Below are 24,751 nucleotides of genomic sequence, written 5' to 3'. Positions count from 1 at the left end.
TTTTCATGGTTATTTCCAAATTGTCATATCAATCATGTTGCATTTGACTTTTTAAAAAAAAAAAAATTTTTGCAGAGTTTTATATAGCGCGAACTAGAACCGAACCGAATCAGTTATCAGAGCGCCTTACATAGCACCAGTTACGTTACATGAGGACACACTTTCATTTTAGGCACGGGGAGATTAAGTGATTTGCCCAGAATCACAGGGGGTTTTTGGCGTCATTACCGAGACTCGAACCCAGATCCCCAGGTCCGAGGTCGAGCGCCTTAGCCGTTAGGCCAACCCCTCTCCCCGAGATGCGGCTTACAGTAAAAATGGCTCATCTTCTTTAAGAGAATGATAATGCAATTTTGGGATTAAGTACTTAATGCTTTCAGCTGCCCTTTATAAACTGATAATGGCCACCAGGGCAGCCACTATAAGTGAGGAAACATATGTGGTGCACAGGCCACCATTTTTCTTTGGTGTTATTGTTGGCACCAAACCATTGCAGAGATTCTTACTACAGCAAGAGCTGCTTTCGCTGACATTCTCATAATCGCTGACCCCCATGTACCACGTAGTGCAGCTCCAGAAGGCGCATTTCTTCATAAAGTAGGGTAAGATGACTCTGTTTTCTTTACCTAGGATTATGGTGCCATTCCCTTCAAAGCAGCTCGGAGATTCATCTAGGCATCTCACAACAGCAGCGTTCTGTGGGGAGCACTGGTCCTTCGAGGTACTGACGCAGGAGTAACATTAAAGATTACTGAGGTCTTGAGTTCTGTTTTCATGTTGGACGGACAGAGTCTTGTTCACGAAGGCTTCAGTCACCAACGTGTTACAGAGGTCTTCAGAGCAGGCGTGAACTTTCCGTTTACTGTACGAGTACTCGGAGCTGATGTCTGCGTTGTCCTGATTCTTGTAGACGCCAATGTCACACCCCTTTATTGCTGCTGACACTTTTTGTTTATCTATGATTCGAACACCGATGGCCTCCAGACAGACGTTCTGTGGCGGGGTACATTCCTCTATCGGTCCACTGCACATCCTCCATCATTAAAATCCTTACAGGAGTAACAACGTAGGCTGGCAACTCCTTGAGCCAGGAGGACAGCCACCAGCATTCCCGCCAAGGCCACTTTCCCAAAAACCTGCGCATGCGTTCCCTCTTCCATTCCCGCGCTTCCCTTCTGTTTGTCTGCCTAAGAAAAGTGGATTCATGGTACGTAGATTTAGAATGTGTCTTGATTCTTTCATTCGCAATGATCTTACTCTTGTCACCTCCCCGTATTGACTTTCTCATTGTGTTAATTCCATAGAAAGATAAACTTTTCTAATTGCTATCATGGTGGCTTTCCATGTGCTTGGCCACGGCATTGCTTCTGTCTTGATGTACGGTTGCCCTTACATGTTCTAGGATCCTTTTCTTTAATTCACATTTTGTGCTACCCACGTATTTTAGATGACATGGGCACTCGATGACATATATTGCATATTGAGTTTTACAAGTTAAAAGTTCTTTAATATCCCAAGTTTTTCCATTTGCCATAATCTCACTCAGCACATTTTTGGCTATTTGACATACATTGCAGTTATAACATTTTTTGAAACCGGTGCTTTGTAACCATGATTTCTTTTTCTCCTTGAAATGACTGTGAATCAAACGATCTTTTAAATTTGGAGCTCTTTGGTTATTTGTAGGGTATTTCCCACTACTGGTCCGATGGTAGTGTCTAGTTTGAGAATCTTCCAATTTTTCTTTAAAATATTTTTGATTTGTGGAGACTCTTTCGACAGGGTTGTTATGAATCTGATTGGTTCTTGTTCACATTTTGTGACCTCATTCTCAGTGGACTGCAATAGATCCATTCTGTTCTTTTGTTTTGCCTTTTCCCATCCTTTTTTATATGGTTTTTTGCATATCCTCTTCTCACAAATCTTTTTGCCATTGTTGCACTTTGCTTTTCCCATTGGGATTCTTCTGAACATATTCTTCGCACTCTTAAAAATTCTCCATAAGGGATATTTTCAAATAAACATTGTTGATGAAAACTGCTGGCATGTAAAGTTGAATTTGTTGCTTTTGTTTTTCTATGTACAGTGGTACGAATCTGGTTGGCTTCTATGTAGATTTCAGTGTCCAGAAATACTACTTTATTGTCACTCATTTCATATGTGAATTTCAGATTGGTGGAGGTATTGTTCAGGATTTCAAAATAATTCCTAAAGTCATTTCCTGTTCCATCCCATATGAAAAGGAGGTCGTCAATGAAACGCAATCAAATTATTGTTTTATTTAAATGGACATCATTTTCTGCTTGCCAGGCCACTTTCTGCTCCCACCATCCCATGGTGAGACAATCAAAACTGGGGCTAAAAGAAAAACCTATTGCAGTTCCTTTTATTTTGGCATAGATCTCTTCTCTAAAATAAAAAACATTTTGGGTCAAACACATCCTCATCATCTCTTCCAACATTTGATTATGTCTTGTGTACTCAATATTTTGTTCCTGCAAGAAAAAATTGCAAGCTATAATCCCTATTTCATGGTCAATGTTCGAATACAATAAGATGACATCCATTGTTATTAGTTTGTTGTTAGTTTGTAGGTAGGCATCCAAGGAATGCCATTTAGTTGTTTCAGCATATCCGTTGTGTATTTAATGAATGCTGTTAGTTTTGAAACATAAGGCAGAAGGAAGAAATCCAAATAATTTGCTATGGGCTCAAACAAGGATCCTTTGGCGGAGACGATTGGGCGTCCCGGGGGTCTGGTTAGATTTTTATGCACTTTGGCAAAAGGTACATAGTTGCCGTCACTGGTTGTTTCACTGTCAAATATCTTAACTCATCCTGGTCTATCAATCCTAAATGCAACCATTCATTCAATGTTTTATCTAATTCCAATTTCATTGCAGTTGTAGGATCAGATGATAATTTTTTTTAATATTCTGCATCTTCGAGCTGTTCATGTGCTACTTTTTCATATTGCAATTTGTCCAAAATTACCACATTTGCACCTATGTCGACCATTTTTATTTCAATGGTGTCATCTTGACACAAAGATGTGAGAGCTTTCCGTTCTTCTGGTTTTAGGTTGTCACATAATGTTGTTTCTTCAATTTATAGATGTCATGGATCCCTGCATCGTGAAAAATATCAATTTTATTACCCGGTGGTATTTGCGGATAAAATAGTGATCTCGGTTTTTTCTGACTTAAACCTGCTCCTTTTTGAGTGCTTGCCTCATCCAGGGTTGTATGTTCTATTTCATTCTCAACATCCAAATTCCACAGTGTCATAAAACTTTCAGAATCTTTGGCCAATAAAGTTGAACTTAAAAGTGCTTGCTGTTTGTGTTTTTTTATAATTGTGGTTTCTCATTTCATTTTCATTTTCTTGAAAGATTTTTTTCAATTTGATCTTGCGGACATATTTATACAAATCTATTCTTGTTTGTGCTATGTCCATGTGAATGCTCGGGCAGAAATGTAAGCCTTTCTTAAGTAACGATTTGTCGACATGACAAGTTGATGACTGTCAGTTCCTGTGTGTCTTCTAGAATATCTTTTTCATCCTCATACTGCGGGTCATTGTCCCCACTCTTTCTGAGCCGCTCGCCTCGTCTTCCTCTCCTTGTCTTTTGGATCTTGTTTTTGCCCTTCCTCTCCCTTGATTGCTTTAATTTCGCAGCTGAAATCCCCTTGCTTGCTCCCATTGGCGCTGTTGGAGGACCAGCCGCATGTCCCCAAAAAAAGACTGTTTTGGTCTATTTTCTCCATCACTCAAATCATTTGATGCTAATGAGGACATACTATCCGAGGTACTTGTATTCGTTTCAGAATATTGATGTTGTTTCATATAATCAAATTTTTTAGCATACGTGAAAATTCTTCCTTCGCTATAATCTATTTTATCGCGTTGGAATTTAGTGCGTTTGCGATTCTGTACTGATTCTTCATGTGCCTCTAGTTGTTTTTCTATTTCCATTTTTAATTTTTTCATCTCTGGTGTTAGGTCCAAGGTTGATAATTCCTTCTCAATTTCAGAAACCTGTGTTTTTATTTTCGACAAAGCTATTTCAATATGTTTGAACAAAATATTCATTAAACCCAAGGATGAATTGAGGAGGAACTCCCCCCATTCCTGTAAGAGATCGTTGCTTGAATCTTGATGACTCAGCATTAATTGGATCCTCAAGCCTCTTTGCACTCTTTGCACTTCCACATACTTTTTTAAGGTGGTTACCTCCCACCACTTATTTATTTCCTTTTCTGATAGTTTGCCCCATGTTTTTAATTTGGTTTTAATGTCTGTTTTCTTTTTTTGTTTTAAGATCTACACCTTCTGTGTCTACTGTTTAAAAAAATTCTGGTCTTTACAGTAGTATTTGTCTCTTTGCATCCCGATTTTCCATTTTGTTTGTTTGTTTCAAAATTTGTATTATTCCAATACTCTGTATATACCTCCGTTTGCTGGCGTGACTTGTGACTTTTTATTACTCCATTAATATCCACTTTGATTATTTAATCCTTAAATGTGGTGTTTTTAAGAGTTGCAAAAATCACACACCATTAACGAGCCGACCGATCCGTTTATAATTCACACTCCAATTATCTCTTTTCATTAACGTGGCTCGCATACATGCAGACGCTTACCTGGCTTTAGATTAAAAAACGCTTCCCTTCTCCCCTCCGGTAGTTGGGCGCGTTCTCTCCTCGAAGTCAGTCGGCGTCCCACAGTCGCTTCGGCCACTTAATGCTTATCAATCCGATCGGTGATCCCCGAAAACCGCTTTAAACAAATCTCCACGAAACGTGTTGGTGTGTTTGTTTGTTTAAGGAAATAAAACTCTGAAGTTCATAAGGATTTTGCTGTTGTGTGACCCTTGGCTTTTCATGAAGGAAAGTGTGATGGATATTTAGCGGGTTGCTCGCCCGTGGGACAACGCACAGCCGTAAGCAGCGCCAGAACCGTGAATTTGAGTGGAAAGTGGATATATATATATATATTCACTGAAAAAACCATAGGTTATAGACCATATATAGTTAGGAATTAGCATTTACAAAACCTTATTTTACTCACACAAAACCATTGAAATTCGCATATATAGTTAGTTGCACTAACTATATATCGCGCACCCACAATCCACTGCTGATCATGTCACATATTACATCATTCATGACATGGTCAGTGACATCACTGACGACATCACTGATGACATCTGAAATGACGTCACTGATGACATCACTGATGACATCTCAAATGACATCACTGATGACATCTCAAATGACATCACTGATGACATCACTGATGACATCACTGATGACATCTCAAATGACATCACTGATGACATCACTGATGACATTACTGATGACATCTCAAATGACATCACTGATGACATCACTGATGACATCTCATTTGACATTACTGATCACATCACTGATGACATCATTCATGTGATAATACGATGAACCTCTTCAGACTCTTATATAACCTTAGATACACTCAGTGTACACAGACACTCACAGACTGTCACTCATCCATGGAGTTACTCACACACCTAGTCAGTCATGCAAAGAATCAATCACACCTCCATTTCCTCAACTATACAGTTATACACACCTTACTTATTCAAACATATACTAACACATATTTACTCTCTTATACAATCCCTGATACAAGTTCACAATGATCCATACAGCCACTCACACATTCACTGGCTCTTATGCACAGTTATTTATATTTTAACTTTACAGAAACATACAGTCACTGGATGTTGTCATCAGTGATGTCATCAGTGATGTCATTTGAGATGTCATCAGTGATGTCATCAGTGATGTCACTGACCATGTCATGAATGATGTAATATGTGACATGATCAGCTGTGGATTGCGGGTGCGCGATATATAGTTAGTGCAACTAACTATATATGCGAATTTCAATGGTTTTGTGTGAGTAAAATAAGGTTTTGTAAATGCTAATTCCTAACTATATATGGTCTATAACCTATGGTTTTTTCAGTGAATTTTCAAGGTTTTGTAAATGCTAATTCCTAACTATATATGGTCTATAACCTATGGTTTTGTCAGTGAATTTCAATGGTTTTTTTAATAGCAAATATAAAAAGCTGTAAAATGTATTCTTCTTTTAAAGGAAAAATATATTTTATATGTTTATTAATAATTTTTTTATTATTATTTGTTTTTGTTCGCTCCCGGTTCGCGAACCGGGAAGCTTCCCGTTAGCTCAATTTGATGCCGCGACCCGGTCCGCGAACCGGTAAACGTTCCGTTTGCGCAACTGCCGCGTTAGAAATCAACATCGTGACGCGTCGCGGAAGCGCGACATATCACGTTGTCGCGTAATGCGTCTTATGACGCGCCGCGTTAGCGCACCCGGAAGTGCTCCGGTACACGAACTGAGACGCGAAGCGCAGCTCCCCGGAAGCGATCAGGGGCGCGTCGCGAAAGCGCGACGTATCGCGTTGCCGCGTAATGCGTCTTATGACACGCCGCGTTAGCGCACCCGGAAGTGCTCCGGAGCGCGAACCGAGGCGCGAAGGGCAGCGACCCGGAAGCGATCCGGGGCGCGTTCCGCAGCGCGTAACATAAGCGTAACAGGTCATGTGACTTGTTAATAAAACTTTTCATTGGTTCATTTCACTTTTGGTTTCATAATGATGTAAGGCTAGGTCAGGTGACCTAAAAATAACACTTTTCATTGGTTTAGAACTATTGTTTTTCCCAAATGATGAAAACCCCTCCTTCTTTCCTCACTCTGACTTTCATCTTTGTGAGAGGAAGACCTTTTTTGATAGTTCAGCAATGGCTTCATTGGTAGCTTCAGCTGGTGGACCCCCACCACCACCACCACCTCCTCATGGGAAGAGAGGACCACCTCCCCAGTTCATCAGCAACACAGAGGAGGAAGAGGATGAGCAAGAGGAAGAGGAGACAGAAGGACCACAGTTTTTAGAAGAGCAGCCCCGGGTTTCTCATCGGAAAACCAGTTTTATTTGGCAGTTTTTTTCGATCCCTGAAGGGCAGAAGAAAGTAAATGCCAGATATGTCACCTGCCTCATATGTAAGGAGGAGTTATCTAGAGGCACCTTAAAAAAATACAGCTTCGGTAACTACACCATGCATCGTCATATGAGCAGGAGGCATCCATTAAACTACAGCCGGGCAGAGATGCGTGACGAGCAGGACAACCCAACAACTCCTGTGGCCAGGTCATCATCACAGATATCTTTGACAGCAGCAGAGGCACGGGAAACCGTGCCAAACATTCAGGACAACTTTGTCCATATGAAGTTTACCTGCTTGTATTGTGGTGCATTACTGTCTTGTGGCAATATGAGTATTACCTTAATCAACCGAGCTTATGAAAATCACAATTGCCCTAAACGCCGCAGACAGTAATTTTTTTTTTTGCTCCTGTTGAGCCCTTTCCAATGCCTGTTTTTTGTTGTTTCCCCTCCATCAAAAACCAAAAAAAACATAAAACTGTTCAAAAAATACAAAAAAAACAAAAAATGTTCAGAAAAATAAAAAAAAATATAAAACAACAAAAACATTAAAAAAAATGTTCTTTTCAGAACTACCTCCCCTTTCAAAAAAAATTGCTAGAATGTTTAGCACTCCGGCAAGCTCTATTTCTTTTGGTTCGCTTCCCCGTTCGCTTCCCGGTTCGCGAACCGGGAGCGAACCAAAAATAAAAAAAAAATAAAAAAAGAAGAGTTAGTATAAGGGAAGTAAACAGAGAGTAATGTTAAAAGAAAGACAGCTATAGGGAGTAAACCAGAGATACTGTTTAATAGATCTATTTACCGAAGAAAAGATGGAAGAGGGTATAATTGTGAAAAACAAAATAAAAAAGGAAGTGAAAGAAAAAAAAGAGAGTAGAACAATAACAAAGAAGAGTTTCTTGGAGAATGTGAGTGAAAGTTCAAAATAAGATTAAAACATGTGGAATAACAGAGAGAAAAAACAGAAAACAGAAAAGAAAAAATAACAGGAAAAGATTAATTGAAACAGCAAAGAAATGTAAATAACATAGAGCCATATCATCAACATAGCCAATAAAAGTTTTGCAGCTTTTATCGGCAGAAATGTGTCGCTAAAGCCGCTTTTGCGGCAGAAAACTGCTGCTAAAACCCCTTTTGCAGCAGTTTTCTGCCAATAAAAACAGCAATAATTTTATTGGCTGTGTTCATAATATGCCCCTTAGTGTGCTTCAACTACACAGAGAAAGCATTATGAACAAGTAGTGAAAGAGTGATCAGTCAAAGACACTAAGAGTAATAGAGACGGAGTGAGTGAACAAGAGTGAGGAACTATGAGAAGAGAGGGACTGAGAAAAAGAGTGGAAGGAGTTGAGTAAGTAGGTAATAGAGAAAAGAATGAGGAAAGTAGCAAAGGCAGGAAACTGAGGGTTAAAGAAATGAAGCTGTGGAACTAATAGTAGGTGAATGTGATAGAAAAGTAACGAAAAGAGTACAAAACATTTACCTTATAATTGTCGTTAACTTACTCACTTTTTATTTTTATACTTTCAATCTGTGATAGAGAGAACAAACATTTGAAAAATATTAAAACATGTATTTAAAAATTAGAAAAGACAAGGGAAAAGATTGAAGGACAAACAGTTTTTCAACAACTTTGACACTTACAGAAGCTTCTGCTTCTCCAGGCCCCCTACACAGTCCTAAAGATATACATTTTAAACTAACAGTATCTTGATGCAGATGAAGTGAGGCCTATCTTAAAACATGGTGCATCTTTTGCACTGCTTTTGTCTCACAAAAGTGTCGCAAGACACTAACATTTTAAATGATTGTTTCAGGATTCCAATAAGATGTGTCCTATCCAGAGGTTTGTTTGAGGTGAGGCCTACTCAGGGTTCCAAATGAAATTTCGAGTTGTTGAAGAGAACAGAGGACATAATACATGTGAAGGCCTACCAATGAAGTAAGTCATGTCCACTTCACTCTTGAACAAAGGCCAGACCTCTTCTGTGTCCGTGGACAGACCTAAAGTTCATCTGCACAATGTCATTCGTAAACTCAGGAAACACTGGTGATGTAATTGAAAAATGTGGAGTTTCTTTTCCTCATTTCACAATCACATCACCTGTGTTGCCTTTGGTTAGGTATCTCATAGTGCTGATGAAGTCTAGCATATCAAAGAGTACATAGAAGTTGAGCAGTATATACAACAATTTTGACATTTACAGAAGACTTAGCTTCTTATCTTGTTGGAGATGAAGTCAGGCCTGTCTTGCAACATGGTGCATCTTTTGCATCACTGCTGCATCGGTTTCATGTGGCACGGGTTTTTTACAGCATGACACATCTGCCTAGATGCATCAATTTGTAATTTTGTCGCCTCATAGCAAATCTTTTGCACCGCCGCTGCATCACAAAAGTGACGCACAGTGGCGCAAAAGAGGCATACACCTATCATAAATCTGTCCCTAACATTTGAAATGATTGATTCAGGATGACGATAAGGTGTGGCCTCTCCAGAGGTTTGTTTAAGGTGAGGCCTACTCAGGATTGCATATCAAATTTAGGCTTGTTGAAGAATACAGAGGAGATAATACATGTGAAGGCCTACCAATGAAGTAAGTCATGTCCACTTCACTCTTGAACAAAGGCCAGACCTCTTCTGTGTCCGTGGACAGACCTAAACTTCATCTGCACAATGTCATTCGTAAACTTAGGAAACACAGGTGATGTAATTGAAAAATGTGGAGTTTCACCTGTGTTGCCTTTGCTTAGGTATCTCATAGTGCAGATGTAGTCCAGCATATTAAACAGTACCTAGAAGTGCAGCACTGCATGCAACAACTTTGACACTTATAAAAGCTTTTGCTTCTGCATGCCCCCTACACAATGCTAATTATATACATTTTAAACTGATGGTATGTTGCTGGAGATGTACTGAAACCTATCTTGCAACATGGTGCATCTTTTACACAAAAGTGACCCACAGCGGAGCAAAAGAGGCGCACGGCCATCATAAATCTGACCCTAACATTTTAAATGATTGTTTCAAGATGCCGATAAGGTGTAACCTATCCAAAGATTTGTTTCAGGTAAGTCCTACTCAGAGTTGCAGATGAAATTTAGGTTTGTTGAAGAATACAGAGGAGATAATACATGTGCAGGCCTACCAACGAAGTGAGTCATGTCCACTGCACTCTTGAACAAATGTCAGACCTCCTCTGTCTCCAGGAACAGGCCTAAACCTCATCTACACAATGTGATGTGTAATGTTAGAAAACACAGGTAATATAATTGAAAAACGTGCAATTTTTTTTGCTCATTCCACAATCATATCACCTGTGTTTCCTTTGCTTAGGTATCTCATTGTGGAAATGTAGTCTATCATATGAAAGACTACGTAGAATATGAGCACTGTATGCAACAACTTTGACACTTACAGAAGCCTCACCTTCTCCATGCCTCCTACACAGTTCTACATGTACATCATAAATGCAAACAGTACAGAATTAATTATACATGTTAAATGGTTTATTTTTGCTGTTCTCAGAATGTATCAAATTTCACTAAAAACAGTGACTTGAAGGTATTCATCATATACCAGCGGGGAAAAAAAAACACAATCAAAATGATTGTGTTTAAAAAACCCATACAACATAACAAATCAGAATTCAGAACTCCTTAAAGTTAACTTACTTTCCATGACGTCGAAGGATGTCCTATGAACAGCTTACACTCTGTTGTGCTGTTATTACTTTCAGCCCGCCACTTTCTGAAAGAAAACCTCCATCGTTTTGAAAAATATGTTACATACAATAAATGACTTCTCGCTCTCTACCACACGTTTCCACAAGGCCAAATCATGTCAGAGCCATTTATAACTCTTGGAATTCTTGTAAGCCAATCCCGTCATGTTGTATTTCCGCAACTTTCAGAATTAAAATGTTGAAGATCATTTTCACAATCCTGGACTACTAATATCTTACCCTTCTTGCTCACTCATGTTCTACATTTCCTATGACACTGATACTGCTTACTATGAAGCAGACTTACACTACCTCTATGACTACTACAATTATTTAATTCTCTACATCACTTTTAATCACAAAGCAATTTAAAACAGTACATAAAATTATATTAACTCCTAGAATCATTATAGGCCAGTTACCTACCCTAAACTCTTTCTTCTGAAAACAGAAAGTAAGAATATTTTTAAATAAAAAGGCAACATTGTTTCATAGTGAAATGTGAATTATTTTGACTCTGTACTACACTTATCCTCAAGGCCAAATCGTGTAGGAACCATTAGAACTTCTTGAAATTCCTCAGAGCACATCCCGAGATTCTTTCCCTAAAATTTTGGTTTTAAAAACACCAGGTAAGAATTTTTAAGGTCATACGGCAATTTTTTTTTGAAAATTAAAACAGAATCGTTGCAGAATGACCAGCCATTTCTAGACTTTAAATAAGCTGTGTAATGTCCTGATGTTATTGAAGGACCGTCATGATATATAATTGCTACAGTTACAAAAGTCCTTCCTGATATTGACCACTGTGAAGCCACAAAATTTTTAATTAAAGTTGTCAATTTTGTTCCATCAGGCCTACATCGTTGGAACATTAAAATGACATACTGGCCATAAGTTCGTATAAATAATGTAGAAATCATTTCAGATTTACATTGGCTACATTCCATGTTGTGATCAGCTGCTTTTACTAGCTTATTAAAGGAGACTGATTTACTGTCTGGCAAAGTTAAATATATAAATCTTTCTGAGTCTACACTAGTAGTACTTGATACCCTACAGTTCTCGCAGTCATGCTGCCATTGATAAGAAAGCCCAAACAGGTGATCTACATCTACACCTTCAGCATGCAATACATCAAGCATATACATTAAAAACTCCTGACAGTCTTGCTGAATATTTTGAGAGAATTGTGTTTGGCCTGAACATCTGTCTAACAGATTTCGAATTTCAGACACACTTTCTATTTTTGTTCTATCAGTGCTACATTTCTCTAACACAGAATTTAACAAACTGCATAATCTTTGATCAGAATTGACCACAATCTCTTCTTTTACATTTTCTAGAGAAAACAAAACATTAACCACTACATTAGCATAGCAGTTGACACCAGAAGTGTTTTCAAATTGAAAACCAACAACATCTTCAACAGAATCCTTTTTGTTTCTGCTTATAATTTCAGGTTCATCGACTTTTCGTCTTTTTGCTACAACCTCCCCAGTATTGGTCACATTTCTTCGTTTCCGGCCTACCACACGTTTCTCAAACAAAGGATATTGAGGCAAATGTGGCGCATACTCTCTTCTCAACCTATTGTATTCCTTAACACAATCTAGATCCGCACAAATGTTTGTGACATCACACTCAATCAAGTACAATCCCGATAAAGTTCTAACTCTTGACAATGCCACATATGCCATACCCTCCTTGAACACAGAACTGCCAATATTCACCAATGCACTGTCTACACTTAAACCTTGCGATTTATGGATTGTCACCGCATATGCCAAGCAAACAGGAAACTGCTTACGGCGAACATATAAGTCTTTTACAAGCAAAAATCTAGCAGAACAACGACCAATTAGCTGTACTTCCTCAATGCCATCAAATTTAATTTTTAAAAATTCAATTCCATCTCTATTTCTGTATTTCACAAAATCAACAACATTACCCATTGATCCATTTACCAGACCTCTTTCAACATGTAAATTCCTTCTTAAAATTATACGGCAGTTCAAGCACACATTCAGACTCTTTTCAAAACCTGCAGTTTTAGATATAGTCTTCTCTAATGAATCCAATTTTGATTTCAAATTCTCAGACAAAATAATTGTTGATCCCATATGCTCTACTCTGTCAATAGCTTCCAGTTTCACAATCTCTTGCTTTTCTAAATTCAACATTTTGTTGTTGAAGATGGCACATTCTGCAAGAGTTGGCATCAAACATATTCCAGATTTCTTCTCAGTAATTTTCTGAAAAATATTCTCAGGCACAACATCTTGTTCTGGATATAAATTTGACAGTAATCGTGCATGTAAAGCTTCTTTCCCATGCTCGGTCACTTTTCCTATTCTAACATCTTGTAGAATATTCTTGTAAACTTCATCCTTCGCCTGACGCATATTTTCATGCAGTTCAGCATAATTGAAGTTTAACCATATATTGACGTTGCCAATGCTCCCTAGGCACTTCCTGGTATCTTCATGCGTGAGCATTTTGAACACAGGTTGCCCTTTCACTGGTGTCAGCTGCAGAAGATCTCCAAAAACAATGATGTGTTTGCCACCAAATAACACATCATACTCTGTTTTGAGAACTTCTTGCATTCTCAAATGCACAAAGGCAAGCATGACATTGGAAACCATGCTTACTTCGTCAATGATAAGAAGTTTCATTTTCCTCAAGATTCTTGAAACTTCACAACAAGCATCTCCAGATAGCTTGTGATATTGTAATTTGTTGTCATGCTCCACTGGCAGCATCAGTAAACGATGTAAAGTAATCCCTTTAATGTTATGTGCTGCCAGTCCAGTTGGAGCGGTGACAACACAAGACAGCGATGACTCAGTCCTTTCCTGCAAATAACATGAAATTGCTTTAATAAGGAAACTTTTTCCAGTTCCCGCTTCTCCACTCACGTGGAGTCGGACAGGCTTCAACAACGTACATGAGCACTCTTTCTTCTCATGACTTAATCCATGATCAATTTGCATGGTAACTTCGTCATATATTTTCCTCTGCTCAACGTTGAGTTGTCTTTCCAACTCTTCTAAGTTAACCGCATCCTCCTGAGCATGTGCCATGGCTCTTTCCACTTCATTCATAGCAGTGGCAGCTTCATTTTCGATAACAGGTCCTCCTAGTGGATCCTGACTCAATGAAGCAGAACTCTGACTGTCCTGAGAACTGTCTCTGGCAATCTCGGCTGCAATCGTTGCTTCCTGTTCGATTTCCACATTCAACATTTCTACATATTTGGGAAAAGCAGGACATTCTATGGTCTCCTTGGCGGCAGTGAAAGAGTCTTCGTAACAGAGGAAATCTCCAAGCAGTTCCTCTTCTGCACGCCAAGGCTTGAAAAGTTGCAAAAGTGCTAAATAGAAAAACTCCTTTTTTTCAGGAGATTCGCCACTCAATTTTCGATGGTTTACCAAGTGGCATTTTCTTTGCTTGACCAGACATCCCTCACTTCCAATTACAGCATACACTCCTTTCTCAGTATCTTCTTTGATGTTCCTCTTGAATATGTAATTTTGAAGAACCTCATACAGACAAACATTCTCGAGGTGACTGCTTCGATTTGGATAATATGTATCCAACATGTTGCTCTTCAAAATGTCGGTACTGTTTGGCTCCTTTTCCGCCAAATACTCAATTTCCCGCACAGGTTTCAGAACTCGATTACGCGTTGCAGCAAGACCAAGACTCGCCCAAACGATACTCCTAGATTTGGCATAGAGACTTGCTGAAGACAACCGGTCAGAACATTCGTAAGCTCCGATTTCTCGATGCGACAACATCTTCAGACTGAAACTGTACAACTTCTTACTGAGGCTCTTTTCATGGGAAATGTCCTCCCGCATATCCTTCAATTCTGTCTTCTCTTTTTTGGTGATGTAAGATGTCACATACCGAGCCACAGCCATACAGTTATCAGCCACAAACTGTATATCCATGTTAGCATTCCACATGGACAAAATCACCGGGTTGTAGTCGTTGATGTACTTGGACTCTTCGTTCCTCTTCAAATTGTATGTGTTTTTAGGTGATTTCTTCATCACATTATGTCGCAGCGAAGACATCAAACTGTTTACTCTTCCTTTAGAAATCACCGGTCGTGGAAAGCCAAAACGACATTTGGTGTAGAACTTGTCCTTGTTTCGGAATTTACGACGACAGTACTTTCCACAACGATGGCTTTGGAAACGTAGAACTTTTTCTCCTAGGCTTTTCTTCTCCTTTGCGTTTGAAACAGCACACGTAGAATACTGTTGTATGAAACTCATCACTGAGTCTTCTGGATCTGTTCCAAATTTAGGTGCATCCTTGATCCACAACAGCATATGTATGTGAGGAGCACCTCTTGCTTGGTACTCCTTTCTCCAGAAGAAATCCAACACCTCTCCAAGAGGTGGATTCTTCTTATTCATGATGAAAGACATCATAGCTTCAAATCTATGATTGAAGTACCGGCATACATTGACTGGATCCAAAGAGCACAGTTCTCCGGGTGTCTTGAATTCGATGTTTGCGATGTTTCCATTTGCCTCTCGTAGAAATTCAAGTAGGTCTTCCCAGCCATACTCGGCACAGCTCAGAGTGAGGAACCATGTGGGAGTTCCTAAGTTCCTCAGCATACATTTTAAATCACCATGACGACGGTACCAGTACTCATTAGTACCACGCTGACACGCCATGAGATTAATCAGGTTAGAATCCAAAATACTGTCTTGGACATTGACTTTATCCATAAAGTCACTTGCCGAGATGTTTTGCATGTGTATACCACTTTTCAAGATGTGGTTCACTGCATATGACAGTCCAGACAGATCGCTTTCAAACAGGAGATGAAACAAATAGGGAATACATTGTCGAAACCTAGCATCTCCTGCATACAATCGCAAAGTCCGGTATTCAGAAGCAGGAATTTGATGAGGTCGCTCATCATATCTTCCTCCCTGACCTGTTGGAAAAAGCTGTGGGAAACACCGAGCTTCCAAACTTTCCTCCCAAACACTAATGGGACTCCCTTTGGCTTGTTTCATTTGAAACAACTCAATAGCATTCCCCATGACTTCCTTGGAATGCAAAGGATGAACACTATAATGTTCATATATTTCTTCACTAGTAGAGGGTTCTACTTTTTCAATTTGACCAGCACACAAATCGCTATCCTCTTCCTCACTTACTTCCTCTTCTGCAACATATATATTCTTATAGTACTTATTATTTTTTTTCAAGTACAATGTTGCCTTTTTGACTTTCCTAACATTCACTAAATCTTGCCATATTTTCTTATTCTTTGTCGGAACCCCATTAACTAAGATAACCAGAGGGTCCTCTTCCACTTTTTCTACTCCAATTGTGTTAATGTTTTTCTTCAAATCTAGAGGCAAATAAACAACTCTTCCCTTTAATCCTCTCTGTAAATCTGATGGAGGCAATTTCCCTGTCTTTGGCTCCATTCTTACAATAGCCTGAAAGGGATGGATACTTTGAATCAAAATAGATTCATAAGTATTTAAATCCTTCAATTCAGAAGGAATCTCAACCAATTCTAGATTATTATGAACTGCTCTAGCAGGCATCTGGTTTTGATTTAATTTGCTACAACAATAAGTACACACACGTTGATCCGATCCCAAATCAAAACAATTTTCTACCATCAAATATGTTGTGAAATCCTTCCATTCACTATTATTTTCCCTTTCACTTTTTGCATATAAATCCACTAACTTAGTCTGATTCTTATAATAAGTGCGTCGACAACACACACAAGTGAAATTAGGCCTCTCACTTGATTTCACCTGAAACGTCGCAATTTCCCTCTGAAAATTATCTGTACTGGAAACCTGTACACTATCTTCCACATTACCCTCTTCTTCTTGGTCAATTTCAACATTCTCCTCTTTACTTCCAAAGTAACAAAACTCAATTTCTGCACAAATATTCTTCACATCTATTTCAGAACCATGCAAAAGAGCAGCGCATAATTGTTTAAGCATAATTGCTGGACTCTTAGCATAATACAACATTCTAACTAATTTCCTCACTTTATTATGATGCACTGCTAGCATCCTGAAATGATGAAAAATACTCTGGCATACTCTCCTGGAAAGACAAGCCAGTGAATGACCATGCAAACCTGTCACTTCTCTCACTCTGCAAGGATCTAATTCTTGCAACAACTTCATTTTCTGCTTCAAACTTTTCTTATTAAATGTCCGTACAAAATCACAAAGCAAATTGATGGAATCCTGTCGCACACTGCAAATACTACTACCCTTCCAGGTGTACACAGGACCCTTAGGACGTCTTCCTAAAACCTCATTATCTAACACCTCTTCTGTCTCTGTTGTCACAAGTTTTTCTTTTTCAACTGGACAACCATCTTTCACTTCATAAGCTCGACCACTGGTGTCAACTGCATGCACCAAATCATTATCCTGGAAATAACTCTCCTCATTAAAAAATGCCTCACAACTTGAACTATGCATCCATTCTCCGGAAAAAACTTCACAAAAATTACTACGATTAACTATTCTCTTCCATCTACTATTTCTTTTGAAATCATAAATTGCCTTGTTTAGCTTCCTAATTTTATTGATTATCAAAATAAATAACTTACGTTTAATTTCAAATGCCTGATCAATAACTTTCTCAACTTTTTTTTTCCTCTTATAAAAAACCACTTTCTGTTGACCTTTCTTAATATTTTTTAACAAATTGCCAATTATCCTGTTGCGGAACATTCGTTTACGAATGTCCCTAAACTGTTGTTTCCTTCTACTATCATGCACAGAGTTATCTCTTGCTCTAGCAGTAACATTTTTGATTGGCCTTTCCTTTCCGTTTAAAATGCTTCTCTTTTTCTGGACTGAAACATTTTCTGTAGTAATATTTTTTTTACTACAAATATTTCTTATAAATGTTTTTGTGCTCTTACCCGGTGCTTTCTTGGTGACTTGACAAGTTTTTTTGTTAGAGGACTGCTGCATTATATCATGTACCTGCTGTCTTTGACGTTTTGCAGCCTTTCTAAGTCTTTCTTTAGTTGGCATGCTGAAATCTTGAAATGATCTGCAGTTGAATCTGTGGTAAAATATAATAAAAAATGTTATTAACCACTATTACCAAACAGTAAATCAATAACAGTCATCAAAAACTTAACACACTACTTGACATTTTTAGTGCTTGGCAAATTTAGAATACAGAAATAGCAGAAAAGAAATGGAATTCATATTCATTTTACCTGTGCTGTTTTATATGTGAATCTGATCTAATTTTATGAGCATATTTTAATATTTTATTGAAGACACTACACATAACCTGTTTTTGAAGGTGTCTTTATTTTTAAATGAAACGGTTTACATTTTTACTTTTCATTTATTATACATTTAAAAAAATAAATGTTTATAGTTCCATAGGCTCAAGCACGTCAGCTTCCCACCCTATGTCATACAATTCTGACAAATCTGCATCCTCATCATGTTCTTCTTCATCCTCAGGATTTAAATCATCCAAGGGATCTACTTCCACTGATGTTTCAATTACGAGTTCAATTATGAGGTCGAGATCAACTGATTGCTGATTGTCGCTCATGTTGATGTTGTCGTTATCTTTAAAGAAAGAGAACAACAATGAGATGTTGCAGAGTAAGGCACAAATCTCAGAGACTATAATAGTAAAATTGTTTAACAAGAGTAACATTTTGCAGCTATTATTTAGCCATGACCAGCGATGCTGAGGAGGTAAGGCCTATGTCCAAGTTTTCAGTGAACAGGACTCATCTCTTCTTAACCTTGGATAAGCCTCACCAACTCTGTGTCCCCTGCTCATACTTAAATGTAAAGTGGCAGATTTATGTTAACTGACGCATTCCCAGGGATGCACCAGTTAATGTGCACCGCTGCTCTGCCACCCATGGTGTGCCGCATTTACAATGTGGAGCACCATTGAGTGAAAACAGCACAGATGCGTCACGCATCTGTGCCGCAAAAGCAGCACATTGCAGGAATCACGTCGTAAGTGCAACATGTCTACTGCAATGCACAGGAGCAAGCCACACATTGCATGGTGCATCACTCCTTATGCCTGTTTCAAACAGGCGTAATGATTTGATTCAGCAATGCTATAAAGCTGAGTCAGTGAAATCTTCTAAATTTTACTGTGTTAGTTTTACAGGGCATTCTTGCAAATTAATGCATACCTTGCAACAAAACACCTATATGAAAACTGATGCAGGTTTCATGTGGCACAGGACTTTACAGCATGACACATCTGCCTAGATGCATCAATTTTTAAATATGTCGCCACATAGCAAATCTTTTGCACCGCCGCTGCGTCACAAAAGTGACGCACAGTGGCACAAAAGAGGCACACGGCTATCATAAATCTGTCCCTAACATGTTAAATGATTGATTCAGGATGACGATAAGGTGTGGCCTATCCAGAGGTTTGTTTAAGGTGATGCCTACTCAGGGTTGCAGATTAAATGGAGATGGGGCACCCCTGAGCCTTGCTGGAGCTGCATGGCACTTGCGATGCAGCTCCAGCAATGCGCCACCTTTACGGCACAGATGCGTCACGTTTTTGTGCTATTTTTGCCCCATGGAGCGCCGCATTGTAAATGCAGCGCACCATGGGTGGCGGAACAGCGGCGCAGGATGACTGGCACATCCCTGGGGATGCACCAGTCATCATAAATCTATCCCTAAGCTTCTTATCTTGTTGGAGATGAAGTGAGGCCTGTCTTGCAACATGGTGCATCTTTTGCATCACTGCTGCATCGGTTTCATGTGGCACGTTTTTTTTACAGCATGACACATCTGCCTAGATGCATCAATTTGTAATTTTGTCGCCACATAGCAAATCTTTTGCACCGCCACTGCGTCACAAAAGTGACGCACAGTGGCGCAAAAGAGGCATACACCTATCATAAATCTGTCCCTAGCATTTTAAATGATTAATTCAGGAGGACGATAAGGTGTGGCCTATCCAGAGGTTTGTTTAAGGTGAGGCCTACCTACATTCATGGGGAAATGAATTAAAATGTCCTTAAGACACATGGAAGTGTTTTTTTAAAGCCTTTGCAGCATTTTTGGGTCACTTTTAACATGGCTATGTAACTTAAACAATCAAAATCTAAATTTGCCAAGCACAGGTGGGAGCATATTTACAAGGAATTTGCACCACGGGGAAAGGTCTTACATTAAAATGGAAAAATGACATCAGAGACACTCAAATGCCTTATAAAGAAGCATACACCATTATGTCCTTGTCATAAATGTTAAAAGCATTCCTTTTCCTCAAAAACGATTTTCAAGTCTTAATTTGAAAACACTGCACATGGGGAAATGACTTAAAATGTCCTTAAGACACATGAAAGCGTTTTTTGATTGCCTTTGCAGCATTTTTGGGTCACTTTTAACATGGCTATGTAACTCAAACTATCAAAATGTAAATTTGCCAAGCACAGGTGGGAGCATATTTACAAGGAATTTGCACCACGGGGAAAGGTCTTACATTAAAATGGAAAAACAACATCAGAGACACTCAAATGCCTTATAAAGAAGCATACACCATTATGTCCTTGTCATAAATGTTAAAAGCATTCCTTTTCCTCAAAAACGATTTTCAAGTCTTAATTTGAAAACACTGCACATGGGGAAATGACTTAAAATGTCCTTAAGACACATGAAAGCGTTTTTTGATTGCCTTTGCAGCATTTTTGGGTCACTTTTAACATGGCTATGTAACTCAAACTATCAAAATGTAAATTTGCCAAGCACAGGTGGGAGCATATTTACAAGGAATTTGCACCACGGGGAAAGGTCTTACATTAAAATGGGAAAAATAACATCAGAGACACTCAAATGCCTTATAAAGAAGCAGACACCATTATGTCCTTGTCATAAATGTTAAAAGCATTCCTTTACCTCAAAAACGATTTTCAAGTCATAATTTGAAAACACTGCACATGGGGAAATGACTTAAAATGTCCTTAAGACACATGGAAGCGTTTTTTGATTGCCTTTGCAGCATTTTAGGGTCACTTTTAACATGGCTATGTAACTCAAACATTCAAAATCTAAATTTGCCAAGCACAGGTGGGAGCATATTTACAAGGAATTTGCACCACAGGGAAAGGTCTTACATTAAAATGGGAAAAATAACATCAGAGACACTCCAATGCCTTATAAAGAAGCAGACACCATTATGTCCTTGTCATAAATGTTAAAAGCATTCCTTTACCTCAAAAACGATTTTCAAGTCATAATTTGAAAACACTGCACATGGGGAAATGACTGAAAATGTCCTTAAGACACATGGAAGCGTTTTTTGATTGCCTTTGCAGCATTTTAGGGTCACTTTTAACATGGCTATGTAACTCAAACATTCAAAATCTAAATTTGCCAAGCACAGGTGCGAGCATATTTACAAGGAATTTGCACCACGGGGAAAGGTCTTACATTAAAATGGGAAAAATAACATCAGAGACACTCAAATGCCTTATAAAGAAGCATATACCATTATGTCCTTGTCATAAATGTTAAAAGCATTCCTTTTCCTCAAAAACGATTTTCAAGTCATAATTTGAAAACACTGCACAGCTCCTATGCACAAAAACACCCTGTCAGTACTAATACTTCACATTTTCTCCAATTACAATTTCTCAAAGAAACAAAATCTATTTGTAAAACACTTGAGGCAAAGCAACATTTTAAAAACACAACTTTCTTCATAATTTTCTCCTTAAAGCACAATATTCTCTATCTAAATTAAATAAATCTTTTCTCACCTTAGCAAATACTTTATGAGTTTCAAAACAGTCTCAGAAACACACCACTTTGTCTTTAGCAGAGCAAAAGGTATGCACTCCAGAGTCTGCAGCTATCAAAAGCACAGAAATGCTGTAATTCTTCACACATATCTCTCATGTCACCCAATCAAAACTCTTCCCTCACTTTTTTCAAATCAAAACCCTTCCCCCCTCTGCCCTCTCTGCCTTTTTGCATAGCAACCACCTCCTGGAAGACCTCTGGTGTTTGCAAGTTCACACAACAATGTTTCAATTGAACTCTGAACTCTCAGTGCACCTGCATATCCAGTGCAATCTTTCATTTAATGATTTTTTATTGACCATTCAAAATACATCTTTCAAAGAACTCATCCATGCACCCTAACTTTCTGTTTTCAGCAATCAAAATCCACCAATCACTGTTACTGCTTCATTAACACAGAAACTCCACCGTTTTTTTCATTTTAAACTCTTATTTTTTCAACTGCCATTTCATTGCCACACTTCATCTGACTGCAGCAGAACCTTCTCTCACCATGTTTTCTGTCTGGATTGTTGGACATAGTTACATCTATTGGGCTCAGAGGTATGCTGAGAACAGAAATTTACCTAACCTCAATTTACAAGATGTGGAAATTAAGTGGTTTGGCCACAGAGGATTAAAATGTCACCAATTGATACCATTGGTGAAAACCTTTATGCATTTGCCAAAACCTGACCTGTTAATTGTGCACTGTGGAGGTAATGATTTGGGCACTTTGACTGGGGTAGGTCTGGAAATGCTTTTAAAGGACACCTTTGAGCAATTAATGGCACTTTTTCCTCAAACTGCCTTGGTATATTCAAATATATGCCAAAGACAGACATGGAGGTGGTCGAACCAATTTTGTCCACAAATTAAGAAGTCGAGGAAGCATGTAAACAAATCTGTTTCAGCTTACATGAGAGACCATGGAATGGGCTCCATGTACAACAATAACTTGCTTTACTACATGCAAGATATCTACAGAGGAGATGGAGTTCACTTCTCAGATGAGGGCAACAGAGTTTTCATTCTGAATTTAAGACTGTGCATTGGTACCTACTTATAAGTAACTAAATGTACCATAAACCCAAAAGCTCTTCTCAGAGCTACCCTACATCTGATCACTCACAATTATTATTTTACTCTAACTTTTTTCACTCATTTTCAACAAAGTACGCTCCCCGGGGCGCTACCCGGTACGCGGACCGGAAGCTAACCTCGCGAAATTTTTTAAAAAAATGGTTTTTTTTCGCACATATGGGCCTCCTCAGCCACCCTCAGAAAACCTAGGGGGTCAAGATAAGTCTACCGTGCCCCCTTCTACCCATTCTGAACATTAGTTGCCCTCCATCTTGTATCTCAATTATACCGAAACACAAAATGGAGGACTCCCGTAACGCTTCAGGTTCGCGTACCGGGGCGCTCGCCAGTTCGCGTACCGGGGCGCTCCCCGGGAAGCGCTCCATCAAAAAAGGTGGGAAAGTAATTTACAGGAAAACGACTGGAGACACTTTCACCAAATATAGATTAGCTCATACTACATACCAATCCCTATCATTTTCACAAATTTGATTGAAATTCCATTTAGCCATTTAGCCTGTAGACCTCTCTAAATACCGTGAGGTAAATTACTTCACAAAACACATCTGAAGTGTTGGAATTGACAACCAATGAAAATGTTACTTTCATTTTCTACTTTTTTTACCTGACATTTGATTGGTTATATACCTGAATATATATAAAGGAAGAGAAGGAAACACAGCCATTTTGACTACTACTTCCTGGTGTACATTTCAATTGGATTTTCACTAATCACTTCAACTTCTTTGTAAAGGTAAGTTGTTATTTTAAAAACTGAAGTATATTGTGCACTATAAGTTAATATGGTAAACTTTTTCTGATAGTTATATACTATCCCTCTGTAGTAGTTATAGATTTAGATAGACTTCTCTGTTATAGTTATGGATGGAGTTAGGTTTCTTTGTATAATTATGAATTTACTTACGTTAAATCACATACACTTTTCTATATTCCTACTTCCACTCTGATACTATACACTGCCCAAAGATAAATTCACTGATAAAAACTGCCTATCTAAAATTAATCCCAACAGTGCCCTATCTCTACTAATATATATTTTTTTTATCCAAATTTCAGGCAACATGGAAGGCGAACAGAAAGTTTCATTTCAAATTGTCCTGCAAGAGAGCAGCCAAGAATTAATTGATCCAAATTATATAGAATTTATGGATGAAACTTGGGACCAAGAACTACTGCAATGTGTGCAAGCAGTAGATGACCTCCTTCAAAATGAGGACATTTTACACACTCAGAGATTACAAGCTATGTTCAATGAAAATGACGACATTTCAGACAGTGAAATGTTAGAAATGTTATTAAATTTTGAAACACAATCACAATAATAAATAATTGCTTAAAAAATAAAGAAATTAAAAAATAATCAACAAAACCAACAATCAATTAACATACAGTATTTTAAAAGTCTATCATTCTTTTTTCCTTATAGTACGCTCCCCAGAACGCTTCCCGGTTCGCGGACCGGGCGCTCCCCACGCAAAAAAACAAAAAAATTATTATTTTTTTTTGCACTGCGGGGCCCTTTTAAAGCCTCCACATCAAACCTAGGGGGGCAGGGAGGATCTACTATGCCCCCTTATGGTCATTTCCCCCTTTGTTTTGGCCTCCTCTTGTCTCTCGATCCTACCGAGAGACAAGATGGCGGCCGCTCCGGATTGTTTAGAATGTTGACAGACACCGGAGAGCCAATCAGCTTCGCTACGCGAAGTTCCGTTACGCGTCAGGTACGCGAACCGGAGCGCTGCCTAGAGCGCGCTTACAGATATATATCTTTTTTTGAACGTTAATTTCTCAAAATCCACTGGAGCACATATATTGAGACCTAGCAAAGGCACATCGGGCTAACAGTCCCTACAATTTTGCCAAGTTTCGTGCAAATCCATTCAGCCGTTCGGCCTAAAAATGAGGCCAACCGCCCTATGGAAATTAACATGGGAAAAACACGTTTTGGGACCCCCCTCTTTTCTCGGCCACCCCTTGACGAACCCCCCCCAAATTTCCAGGGGCTGCTCAGAAACAAAATGTTCCATTTTCCTGAAAATTTCAGCCAATTCCGTCCACAAACGCCAAAGTTATTAGACATA

At 38.7% G+C, this 24,751-nt stretch overlaps 1 pseudogene; it reads right to left on the bottom strand.

Moving 5' to 3' along the window:
- Positions 1 to 387: 387 nt before the first annotated feature.
- LOC144807832 (ly6/PLAUR domain-containing protein 3-like) lies at positions 388 to 1,160 on the bottom strand (annotated as a pseudogene).
- Between the last annotated feature and the right edge of the window lie 23,591 nt (positions 1,161 to 24,751).

This window comes from Lissotriton helveticus, chromosome 1_2 (genome assembly GCF_964261635.1).
Source record: "Lissotriton helveticus chromosome 1_2, aLisHel1.1, whole genome shotgun sequence".
In the NCBI taxonomy this organism is placed as follows: Eukaryota; Metazoa; Chordata; class Amphibia; order Caudata; family Salamandridae; genus Lissotriton; species Lissotriton helveticus.
The sequence above is the reverse complement of the archived record's forward strand: the minus strand, read 5'-3'. Positions and strand labels throughout refer to the sequence as shown.